Source organism: Atta colombica, unplaced genomic scaffold (assembly GCF_001594045.1).
Source record: "Atta colombica isolate Treedump-2 unplaced genomic scaffold, Acol1.0 scaffold210, whole genome shotgun sequence".
In the NCBI taxonomy this organism is placed as follows: Eukaryota; Metazoa; Arthropoda; class Insecta; order Hymenoptera; family Formicidae; genus Atta; species Atta colombica.
This window is the reverse complement of record NW_017259306.1, coordinates 893419-906254: the sequence shown is the minus strand read 5'-3', so window position 1 is coordinate 906254 and position 12836 is coordinate 893419. Positions and strand designations below refer to the sequence as shown.

Here is a 12836-nt window from a genome sequence, read left to right as displayed (position 1 = left end):
TAGTTTTAAAAGACATCGCGTTGATGCGTATAAATAAGGAATTCTCAACTGAGGACATCCGTTATTTGCATGTGAGTAATGAACCCAGCATGATAGGGCTGAAGATGAGACAGGACATGGTCGTGGTGGCTGCACTAAGGAACGCTAAGAGATAGCAGAGGACGAGGGATGAAACATCCCTGGTATCAGCGCCCGCCAGACGCGATAATCTCTCATGTATGAAGTGTCGTTTAGCCGTCCTTGCGAGGTTGTTCCTATCCACGCCGTCCCTCGCTCTTTCTTACGCTATCCGCCCGTCTCTCATATTATTTGTCATTCCTTCTCGCGCTATTCATCTTCTGCGCTTCAGCCAAGCCTGTTCTAACCGCAAGTCGTTCTACCCCGTTCTATCCCGCTCAAGTTTCGCAAGTTTCTCCGAATAAAAGGAATGTGGAATGCCATCCGCGAGAAGTTTCGGAGTCAAATTGAACGTTGGTAACCGGCCGCGATCCGAGACGGAAGACTCAGAAACAAACGTGATAGAGAAGCTGTAAAGGAAAAGAAAGAGAGAGAGAACGAGCACGGAACTCCTGTTATTCGAGAACGCAAATTTTAATTTGACTCGCTGTCGCGCGCGTTGATTTCTCGAAGCTCGTCTTCGATTTCCCAACCACAATGCTAAAGTTCTAGTAATGGTAGTAGCGTTCGTCCTTCTCGACCGAAATCAATTCTCTGTGGAGATCTGCGTTGATAACTCCCAGATTGAGGTCATCACGCTACGAAGTACCTCGCGCTGCTTTCGAAATAAATTTAAGTACGGCCCTTCTGCTTTTCGTGCTGATAAAATACAAAAAAAAGGACGAGATTGCAGTGTTGTACATGTAATTACTATCGGCATAACACGATGTAAAACGTTTCACAACCCTCGTAAACCACCATTAATCGACCATAGCCTGTTTTCGATAGTGGTTTGCTCACTGACTGCGATAAACAAAGCGATTTTTTACAAGCTTTAGAGTTGCCACGAAACTTCTTCACGGAAAAGAAGTATACCGACAGGAAAAGACGCTAGTTTTCCCATAAAGTTGACTTTATAGGGTGAGTTGTGTCGCTTCGTGGACGTTACCGAAGTTTCCAGACTGTCGTCATAAAGCGCCATTTTCACTGCTCGCAAGCACATAATAGAATTGCAACATATTCCAAGAAACGTTATGATTAAAGATATAAACTGGGGATTCTTCCGTTCTTTCGCATTCGTGAAAGAAAATGCGTGGTCACGAATCGGACATTCTCGACACGAGCTAACGCTAGCCTTTTTTAATATGCTAAAACATTATTAACGTATTTCTCTCGTTAACGCATTTCTCTCGTTAAGTTTATTGTTGCATTTTTCGGCATTAATGAGCCGCGATGTAAGATACGTCACCAAGCGTACGAAATATAACGATGACAGGATAAAATGGAAACGGCTTATATATTGTCCAGAATGGCGCAACATTTCAACGGGCTCTTAATAGGCCCATCATCCACCAAATTACGCCGGATGGATGCCACTTTCCCAAGTCGTCCCTGCACAATGTACCGGGTGTACTTTTCACGCAATTAACCCGGAATGAGGTCGCCCGCCGATAAGAATCCGCGTGTACGCCGGCGCTTTAAAAAGAGTGATTAATAAAACATTTTTCTCCTTGTAACTAATTAGATAATCTATCATAATTAATTCTCAGCTTAGTGCGCGGTCGCGTTGTCGCTGGGTAACACGACATTCACATCATTAAAATAACAAAGTAGGTAATCATTGTGAGATATGTGCTGATCGAATCGTGCCCGGCGCCCGCACAAAATAATTATACTTGAGGGGAAAATTATTTTACGACGATATCGTCGCGTATCAACGGTCGTATATAAACTAGGATCGTGTCGATTATGCTCGTAAGCGCGACAACCATCGAGAAGGGTTGCGGTCGAGTAGGAGAGACTTCCGTTCAAACTGCGCTTCAATACCTGGAGCTCTTAAAGAGATTATTCCGAGAACCCGCTCCCGACAATCTCCTTCTACTACCCGTGGTCTACTCCTTGAAGAGCCTTCCATTCTCTAAGTTAGATCCTTACGCTTCCTTGACTTCCATGAGGCGCTGTATCTTGCATTTCCCCAGCGATGAATACGCTTCTCTTGTTCTAGGATCCTGACTTTATTGATCGCTGTTATACCGTGATTTTAAATCAGACTGAAACAAATAACATCAAAGTAAGCTTAATATTCGATTTTTTGTTATAACGTTCTATTGTTGTATATGTTATTGGTGCACTCTGTTACACCATACACGAGTATTGTACAATTATCATTTGCAATTATTTATCATTAAAATAATATTTTAGAGGAGACCGGGATCAGTTGACTATAGGGGTAAATAGAATAATTAAGGCTACATTACAAAACAAAACACGCGAGAAATGCGTGTCTGAACACGCAGCAGCAACTGCCGCAGTTTCTGCTGTAACATCTTGTTAAAAACACATCTATGAGAATAGAAGTTATGCCACAATTTTAAAAAATCATACACCTAAGTAAATATTTTTATTCTTAAAGTTTTTGTTTTTATCATCGCATATCTGAGATATTTGATTTCTGCTTAGAGTAAGTGTAGTTCTTACTTAATAAAGTCCAACAGATTTTTGTTATTTATGTGTCTTTGTTATCGTATATTGTTAATGTTTTTAAAAAATGAACGGATGGGGAGGAAGATAGTAGATTAACTATAACATGGGACTGTACTCATTAGTGACGACTCTTACTTATTCAAAATTTTATTTCTTTAAAGAGATTTTCCTCAGTAATAAATGTTATAAATTTAGTTCTCTCATGGCCAATTTCGAAAACTAGGCATTCGACGTTTTTGTACGAAATGAGCAAATTTTGTAAAAAGAAGCATTTTGCCCTGCGAAGCGAATGTTTGTGTTTAAAATATATTTTTACAAAAGTTTTAATATGTAGCCAAAGATGTAGCTTAAAATACATTAATCTTTACTTTAATAAACTTAGTCAAATTATTCCGATCCCGCGGGGCTAGTTGAATCCAGATGGAATGCATTAGAAAAATGCATTTTTTTCGTATTAATTATCAATTTCTCCTTATTATTAAAATATTATTAGATCATTACTCAAATGTATGTAGTAACTGGTGTAAAATTAATTTTTTTTGATAAGTCTATTAATTTCGTCTGTAAAAATTCGAAACTGAAAAATGAATCTATTAGATCCGGTCTCCCCTACTACCATTACGCTACTCGTTTCTAAACAATATGGAAATACTATATTGTTACTTCGATACGTAACAGCTTCACGATCTAATCGATGGATAAATTTTTCGTTTTTTATAATAACAGTTTTTGTGGAAAAATATTTTTTCTCTAAAAATATAACGATCTGTACCAATACACAAACATTTTTCAGAGTTTTCTGTTATATTACAATTCACTCAGTATCACGAACTAATTATCAATAATACATCGATTAAAAAATATCCAAGCGAATGCAATTTAAGTGTAAAATCACGCTGGCGCATTTCTAAAGAGAGGATAATTGCTCACTTTGTTGGCAGAATGCTGTGTTAAAATATTTCCTCCACTTGGTCGGCGTTTATTGTTCCGCGCGTTGCCATTCTCCTCGAGAGCGGCAGGGCGAGGAAATCCACGAGCAAATGTCCCGGGGTCGCTTTTCATGGCTACCATGAATACTTCAATCAAAGTGTGCGTGTTCGCATGGAGGGCATAGACGGGCAGACACCGTTTAAATATCAAAACGAGGTGTCCTCGGATTGTGCTATTTACGAAAGCACAGGGTACGTCAAATGGGCTCTATTGTCGCACTGCAAGGCTTAGTGATGGAGATGTCCGAATGTCAAGTTTCACGAGTTATCGTCTTCATTGTCTTTCCAACAAGCGGCATTTCTCGCCACGAAAGCATGCTTATCTCACGAATACGGTATCATATCATGCGAGTTACCTATTTGTATATTTTTCAGCTTTGTTCCCAAAACTTACAGCCTTCAAAAAAAGTAAATATTTTTTTTTATAATTATATAGCTGAATGACACAAAAGAGTGATAGCAAAATGCCTGAATAAAAACTATTTTTTATGATAGTGATAATTTTTTTAAAAACTCATATATATGCATGTATATATAGTGAGATGTTATTTTTTAAAGTTTCTATATATTCTTTTTATTTTTTAAATAAATTCCGATTTAAAAATTTACAATTTGCACATTCTTATTGATGCAGATTTAAAAAATATATAAAAAGATGTTAACCTCTGAGAATAGATTTATGATAACGTTTTCACATCAAGTACAATTGCAATGCTACCGTTTTCTCAAACAATAGATACGATACGATTGAATAATCGAAAGACATTGAAACATTTCCCATCTGACGCTTTAGTCTGAAGCCGTTTAGATAGTTGTTATCAAACAACTAGCAATTTAAAATATCGTGAATTCGCGAGTGCTTTATAGTATACAATGTGCAGATATCGGTAGCGTGCAGAGTACACACAAAGGACGGCCGCTAAACCCAGATATTTTGACGCTCTAGGCAAAATACAGAGAGGTCTCTGTACGGCTACTTTCCTGTTCCGTGAGATAACAATAAAGCCCACGGCTAAAGGTAAACCTTGATTCGAACTAGGACATATCGGGGTGTAGTTTCATTCTTTGCTCGCGTATTTTTATGCAAATAATATCTACAAATAAAAATGAAACAGATCTTTTGAGATAGATACAGTCTGATATTCGATTAAATGTATATCGCGTTTCTTTTGTTTTTTATTTTGCTCTTTGTTAAACAAAAATATTTAATTTATTTTATTTTTATTAAATGATAACAATCTACGGAAGCTGTTAACTTAAGAACGACGCGTAAATCACGTAGATTAGCTTGTATAAACATACTTTTCTTTTGTGCCGTAATTTTGTTGATATTGCGAAGTACTAGGCAGATAGTGTCACCCGATTACGGAGTAAGCACGTTCAGTGAATTCTGCTAATTGCTACGTTGATTGGCGGAAATCCAACATATCTGGTTGAATAGAGTGAATGTTGATCATTAACGTGCTCAAAAGTCTTGTATATTTGTTTTGTCAGTATATACATATGTACCTTCGATAAGAATCAAGGTTAATAATATCTTACAATTCAGCGATATCGGTATTAAAATGTCAGCAATATTTTTCTGATATAGTTTCGTCAAATTGTAATTCAATATGAAAGACCTTTCTCTGAATTCTTATTAAACTTTTTATGTCATTCTCAGTTAAAAGAAATATCTCTTGTAGATATTTTATTATTATTTTCTCTCTTCGCGTTATGAAATAATTAACCCTTTTTTCGGTTGAGATATATTCAGACGCAGTTTCATTTTAAAAGGAAAAAGATGTACTAAAGCGTCGTTCGTAAGTAAACGTAATTGTAGCAAAGAGCAATTTTAAAGTAAAAGAAATGTCTTACAATTAAATGATAAACATAGAATAATTATTTTGAAGGGTAATAACCATTTTATGGAAAAGATTGCATAAAAATATGACGCGTCATGAAATAGCATCTATAAAAAACATCTGTTTCTTTCATATTCATTGAATGTAATTTTCTTCTGTTTCATCAGAATATTAAAATTTAGCTTTTATTTTTGGCAATTAATTTATGATTTAAATTATAATTTAATGATTTATATTATTTAGATACACGTTCTAAATTTATATAATTAAGTAATTGAAAAGCGTATGTTAATGTATTAATAAAATGAAAACATTAGAAATGTATAATAAATGAAGTATAATAAATATAATAAATGAAGAAATAACAAATTTTCTATAGTGTATTTGAAAGCAATATAAAAAATTTGATAGCGATTTAGAAACTCTTTCATATAGCTATAACACTTATTTTTATGTATAAATTTTCAATTCCAGTCACTTTTTGCACAAGTTGTACACTCCTTAAACTATGCAAGCATATCTATATCAATTAGAGGAAGCTGTAATACATAGGGACATACACATTGGTATATACTACGTAATTATTTTTTTTAACAATAACGAAATTTTTAATATTCAGTTACTTTTATTCAGTATTACTTTTACAATTAAAGTTCCATTAAAAAAAAATCTCATTATTGTTAAAAAATATTATAATTAGTGTGTCTATGATACAACATGTCTTAGCGGTACCACAATTTTCCTTATTTACATTATAAAATCATATATCACTATAATCATAATATCACTTCACATCATTATATAATTTTATTATTTCTTGGTTGCTATGGATTTTGTTTGGCTCTGTAAAAATTTCTAATATCAGCAGCATTCTTTCGTCTCCACGATAACGAAATCCGAAACGCCCAACAAGTTTTATGAGAATAGCGCATTCGATATCGGCTATGCCATTGCATGCGAAATTCTTCTCAAGCAGAAAGCTCTTGAAAACTTCATAGTTTCCAAGGGCCGTGACGAGTGGCGATAAGTGGCGTACTTAACTTGACAGTAGAGATAGTTCCAACTTCTCCAGTCTCACAAACGTCAACGTCTTCAAAACGCTAAATTCTTTTGTTTCAACAGTGCAATAATATTAAAAAAATTTTTTATATGTTTACACTGAAAAAAATGTAGTCAATTTTAATAAATATTTAGTTGAATACAATTTTAATAAATATTTAGTTGAATACAACTAAATTTATTAAATAAAGATAAATATATTTGATACAAGAAATGTTAATTTGATTTAACAATCATTTTTTTTATTGAACAAATATTTACTTACTGTAAGTAAGTAAATATTCGTTAAGTAAATGTGTAGTTGGCAGTATTGAACTAAATATTTATTAAAATTAACTATATTTTTTTCTCAGTGTATATGTTATAATACATAATTTTTCTATGATATAAATACATAAATATTTAAATATTTAACACAATCAGGGGAAGATCGTATTATATATCGGATACCTTAGGTCTTTTCTTTTTTTTAAACATTGTTCTTACCAAAATTCATATTTTTCTAAAAAAAAAAATTTGTTTTTCTAAATTGTTTCTAAATTGAAAAGTGATACAAAATATGTTTTATGTCCAATAAAAATATGTTTTACAAAATATGTTTTTAGTAGGTTAAATTATTGTTTATGTATAATTTTAACACTATCTTTTGTCTTCAGTAGCTTTTAATCTATCATTTATAATGAACTTTTTACAACAGAATCGCTTGCTCCTCTCTCGTATTGTCATTTTCATAGTTCTTACTTCCTTAATAGCTGTTATATTCTCTTCTTCCTCATATTTTCCCTATATTTATATTGGGAATGTTTTATATTACAATATAAAACAAAGCACAATTGTCAGTAGCCAAGTCTTGTTGAGGCTGATGTCACCTCATTATTCTATACCACCTAAATAACGCGCAAAAACGGAAAAGTAATATATGAAATGAACAATTTTTAAATAAAAATGTTTTTTTGTAAAAACCTACACCTACCTAATTTAAAGAATAATAGATGCTGTTTATTCGTGATAACTAGATTCGATTTATAATTAATAATATAATTGTAGTTGATAAAGTTAACTTCGTCTTGACAACAACTCTACAACAAGATACACAATAACTACCACAATACTGTCTTTTCTTGATGTTCTGGTTCTTGGAAGATGCAAGTGGATTTACTAGTGGCTTGACAAATGCTGTCACACGTGTTCAAAATTTCAAACAATACTTGTCCAGTACTACTCGGATTTCCTCTACGATTATCATGTTATGCTTAGTTTTTACTCTCTTGTCATTTTTTTATTATTTTTACTATTTTTTTTATTATTTTATTATTTTTACCTTTGTGAAATTTGAGGTACATGTACGCTATAAATAATAAATAGATATATACAGATGGAAATGAAAAACTAGCAATATAACATGATAATAGTATAAATTATTTGAACATCGATATATATTCTACATAAAAATTATGTAATATGTATGGTAGTAAACAAATTTCTAATTATATTAATATAGCGATATAGGTATTGATAACACAAATCAAAATTTTAAATCGGATTTTTCCGCTCTGAAAAGGAATCCCGTTAGTTTTCTCTTTGAGGTGTAAACGTCAGCCTTTAGGTTCCCGCGAGATTTTCTGCTGGTAGCAAAGTAGTGCTGTTCGATCCGATAACCATGTTTTCCCAAATCCTTCGGTTCCTCCTGAGGAGACGGTGCGATTGTTCAGTTACGTAGGAACTGGCTCAGAGCGGCGGATAGGTAGGGATAGTGACTGGAATAAAAGTAGAAGTGGTAACGGCACAAGTGGTAGTAGTACGAAGAAGAATGCGGAGGGAAAACGAGATGGCTCGAAATTGGTACAAACCGAATAATTCCAAGCGAAGCCTCATCTGAATCGTCTCCATCGAGACGAGCAACGATGCTTGCATTATCGGAGAAGTTAGATTCTGCGGAGCGAAGTAAGCATACCCCGATATACGTTTACCTGTCGCACCTATATACACTTCTTATCCTCTTGGAAGAATCGCTAAACCCTTACTTAACGACGAGCGACTCGGCGGACTTTTAAATTTCATACACTTTTTCTTTTCCGTACGCTTTCTTTTCTCTTGAGAAAAGCCCGTTTGGTGTTCCTTATCCGCTCTTTTTCTCTCGCAACTAATCCATACTGGATTAGCTGCGACCCCTAAGAGCAATGAGTTTAATGTCTGGCGTCGTTTCTGCGGTCATTAACGAGGATTACATTAATTCGTGTAGCTACTTATTATGATAAATAAAGTTAAGATGAGTAACGTGGCGTTTATGGAAAAAAACCTAAAAAGAATCTAAGTAATTTTTCAGCATGGATATAGAATGTTTGTTCTACATTAATAAAATAATTTTATTTCTTAAACATTTTTTATATTTATTAAAAGTTTGTGGAAGATAATTAACGTTTTTATATTTTTCACCACAAGTTTTATGAAAGTCTGCAAATTAAAAAATTGACAAGGATAACAGTCAATATTGATACGAAAAGTAGATAAAAAGATATTATGAGTTAGACACTTTCAAATTAGTTTCAAACTATGAAAGTAAAAGTCATAGAGGAATGTTTTGCTCTATTTGGAATCTTGCAAGATGCAGGACATATATAATACATCGACACTTCAGTCAACTAAGCTTCTTACGAAATGTACGTTGCACAGGATTGATGAATTACTTTATAGTAATCGTGCAGATGAGTTTACTTCCAATCTCCAGAAACTTTACTTCCAATCTCTAGATGAGACTATTCTATTTATGTTTCCTCTTGAAGCTATAGCTGGAACTTCAAAAAGGTATCGTTTCGCCCATCATTTTTAATTATTTTTATTGAATTGACGATTGTTCGGTTGAAATTAATGTATCAAATCGTGATAGCTCTTCTCCGTCACAGAGATGAGGACATCTTCCCTCGATGAAGACGGACGTGACGACGCGTTGTCGTTCAAAAAGACGGGTAGATAGCAGCCCGTCAGAATTAATTAATTCCGCCGACACATCTCCGTTTCTTTCAGCACCGTCACCTCTTTCCAGTTCCAACCGCCGTATCCACGACAAGTTCTCTAGGCTATCCTCCCCGACATCAGCTGAGCTTTTCCCTCGTGAAAATCGCGACGAACCGCGAAAAAGCGTGTCCGTCCGAGCGAGGCGATCGCGATAATTCTGTCGGGGTGCTCGACGACACGAGAGAGGACTCCCGCGAGGTGATTTTAAAAAGAGGAACACAGGCGGTCGTAGATAAAGAAAACTAGGGATGGGAAATAAAAGAACGGAGATAGGTGGAAAGGGCTGACTAGGAAGGTCGGGCAGAAACGGAGAAGAGAGCGGAATGAAATTTGCATCGCAAAATCCTACCGTTTACCCCGTTCTGCCGTACTCCCGTGTTTCCCCACCGTCGTTTCCCTCTTTCACTCAGCGAAGGAGAAGCGTGGAGCTATTCGTATATATACAGGGTAATGACGGTGTTCGGTATTCTGTGAAGAAAAGGAAGAACGTCCATTGGACAAGCGGGACTCGCGTCTGCATCGTGGATCCTGTTTTGTGTCTCGTAGGCTTGTTTGTTTTGCACGGACTATCGAATGCACACAAAAGACCCAGAGCTCTCTCCTCTACTTCGCAACCCTCGCTCAATATCTCTCTCTCTCTCTCTCTCTCTCTCTCTCTCTCTCTCTCTCTCTCTCCCCCTCTCTCTCTCCTCCCTCCCTCCTCTTCTCCTCCCCCCTTCTCTCTCTCTCTCTCGTTCATTCTTTCAGCTACTGTGGCTCGACCGTTACAAGAAAAGGGACCAAGGTAGTGACCTATGAAGCAGGAATTTTTAGGGCTTTAACTGCTGTACGTGAAACGTTTATACGCCCGTGTAGTGGAAACAAGTAAACAAGCTACTGTTTCAACTGAGTAATTACCTTTGATACTTACTCGTTAACCGATTTCACGCACTTTTTAACAAATTGCGATCTTCTTACGCACCGAAATATATTGCCAAAATATACACATTAATGCTTCGTTTAACTGCCGTAATTTTATAAGAAAATTTTGTAGACATAAATAATCTAATAAATTCAGTATTCATAATGATTTATAAAATATAATTTTTGCATTGCGATTCGGTGTACTGATTTCAAGAAATTGAAACTCGGAGTATAAGTATTTAAAGAGAGATATTCTATCTCCAATTTAGTCCGCATATTAAGAAGATATTTAAAATGTAAATTATTATCATGGTATTATACAAGTCATGTCGTATGCATTACCAGCTATAATCCGAGACGAAACTTTAGTATCAGATATAATTTTCCTCCGTGAATGAATCTCAACTTCATCATAACATTCATGTAATACGTCGAAAATGTGTTATTTATGTCGTAAAGACGTGATTGACCATAATGCGCCCCGTACATGGTCGTCCATCTTTCTAATTCTCTTTATTTCTCCCCTTAGACGAATTTTATAAAATCATGCAACCATAATAGCTCCATGTGAAAGGGCAGAGTAGACGTTACTGCGATGCTGTGGCTGCAGGGCGAACGTAATGCGATCTCTCCTGGACATTGCTCGTTAGCGATCGATAATTATAAATAATTAGTGAAGCGAGGCATGCCTCTTCGATGGGTGGGTGCTCGACAAGGGCTCAGTGACCGTGGATATGTATACCTCTTGAAAAAAGCATTGTACGCGAGAAGCATTAATGACCCCAGTGTCGAGAGGCTGCTCGTTTTTCAACATTGAGTCATCTCCGGTATAAAGTTTCTATTATCTTGCTTACTCGTGTAACTTCAGTCAGTGCTTTACCCGTTTCACATAATACATGTACTCGTTGAGTTTTGCTTGGTTTTGCTGAAAGGTACAATGTACCCGATAGATTTCTCGAGCTCCATCGAGTATTCAAAGCGACCTATCTGAAGTTCCATTATAGGTTTTGGTGCATGTATTGCCGTATCTTACAACTTCAATACCGAGCGTAACACTTGTTTCTGACGGCTTTAGGGCTTCGTTCGTATTCTGCGCCTATATCTTAAACGTGGTAGAGCATACAGAGTCGTTATGCAGTCGGAACATATATATTATTTACAATTTGATTTTATAACATATTTTTCTAAAGCAAGAAATTACTTAATAGCAGCATGATATAATTAAGTTATGATTTGTTATACAATAACATAGTTCTACAATTACATAATATAATTATAACATATTTAAAAAACCATTTCTTTATTATATCTCTCAAGAAATTCGACATTCGAGTATTGTGCTATTATAACTTCGAAGAAATGACGATGATGATCTTGATTCAGAAACGCGAATGTTTTTGTTACATGCGATTGTGTGAATGCACTCAAACGCATCGAGTGCCAAGGTGATTATTTCCTGATTTGGAGTTTCACATTGGATTACCGTCTAAAATTAATAATACTAACGCTAGGGGGAAAAATAATTTCACCTCCGGCGAGGTGTGAATAATACATGAGGCGTGACGCGAAATCCGTGCGGTGTTGCAGTTGCAATTGCAGCATATGGAACACGCGTACTTATACTGTATCTCTGTGCGGTACATATGAGCACGATACAATTGCAGCAATAGCAATAGCAACAGCAGCAGCAATAGTAGTAGACGCTCTCGACCTCTTCGCTGAAAACGATCGCGTTTACTAATAGCACTCGCGCAATTAAAATTTCATGGCCCAGGGCATAGTAATGTTTCCACTATTCGTCGACGATCCATATAGCTGGTGCATATTCTATGTATGAGGATGACATGGGTTAATCGTTGATATCACAGTACGTGATTAATCTTGAATATAACGACCGTTTTTTAACTAAGTGCCAGTTGGACGATTGTAAGCGATTTTATTTCACAAGCGCAATATTTAGGGGGTCGATTTGTCGTGCAAAATAGACCTCTTATCGTGCAGATTGTGCGCGACGTAAAATGAAGACGGACGAGAGGGCGGGTGGAGAGTGCTATTTGCAAAAATGATAACAAATGTCTACGCTTCCGTAGCAGCGCGATAAGAGTCCCGCTTTACACGATAAATGAAAGTTCCAGCGATGATATTTACATAAATATGGTTGTTATATTGTCCCAATGGCAGCTTACATCGGAAAAACGATTTAAATTTGTTGATAGGAATACAAAGTGCATAGTGTTATATTTTACATTTATTAATTAAATATTAATTCGTAATCTTTTACTCAAATCTAACATGAAAAATATGTACCTTATTTTATAATTGTTACATATATTTTAATCAAATTTCCTTTTAATTAAAGGAATGTACGTTTAATTATTAAATCGAG

At 35.4% G+C, this 12836-nt stretch overlaps 1 protein-coding gene across 1 annotated transcript in view; it reads left to right on the top strand.

Moving 5' to 3' along the window:
- Positions 1–12836, top strand: part of LOC108687625 (discoidin domain-containing receptor 2-like) — a 225289-nt gene that overhangs the window by 133886 nt on the left and 78567 nt on the right. The gene's annotated exons all lie outside the window — the stretch shown is intronic.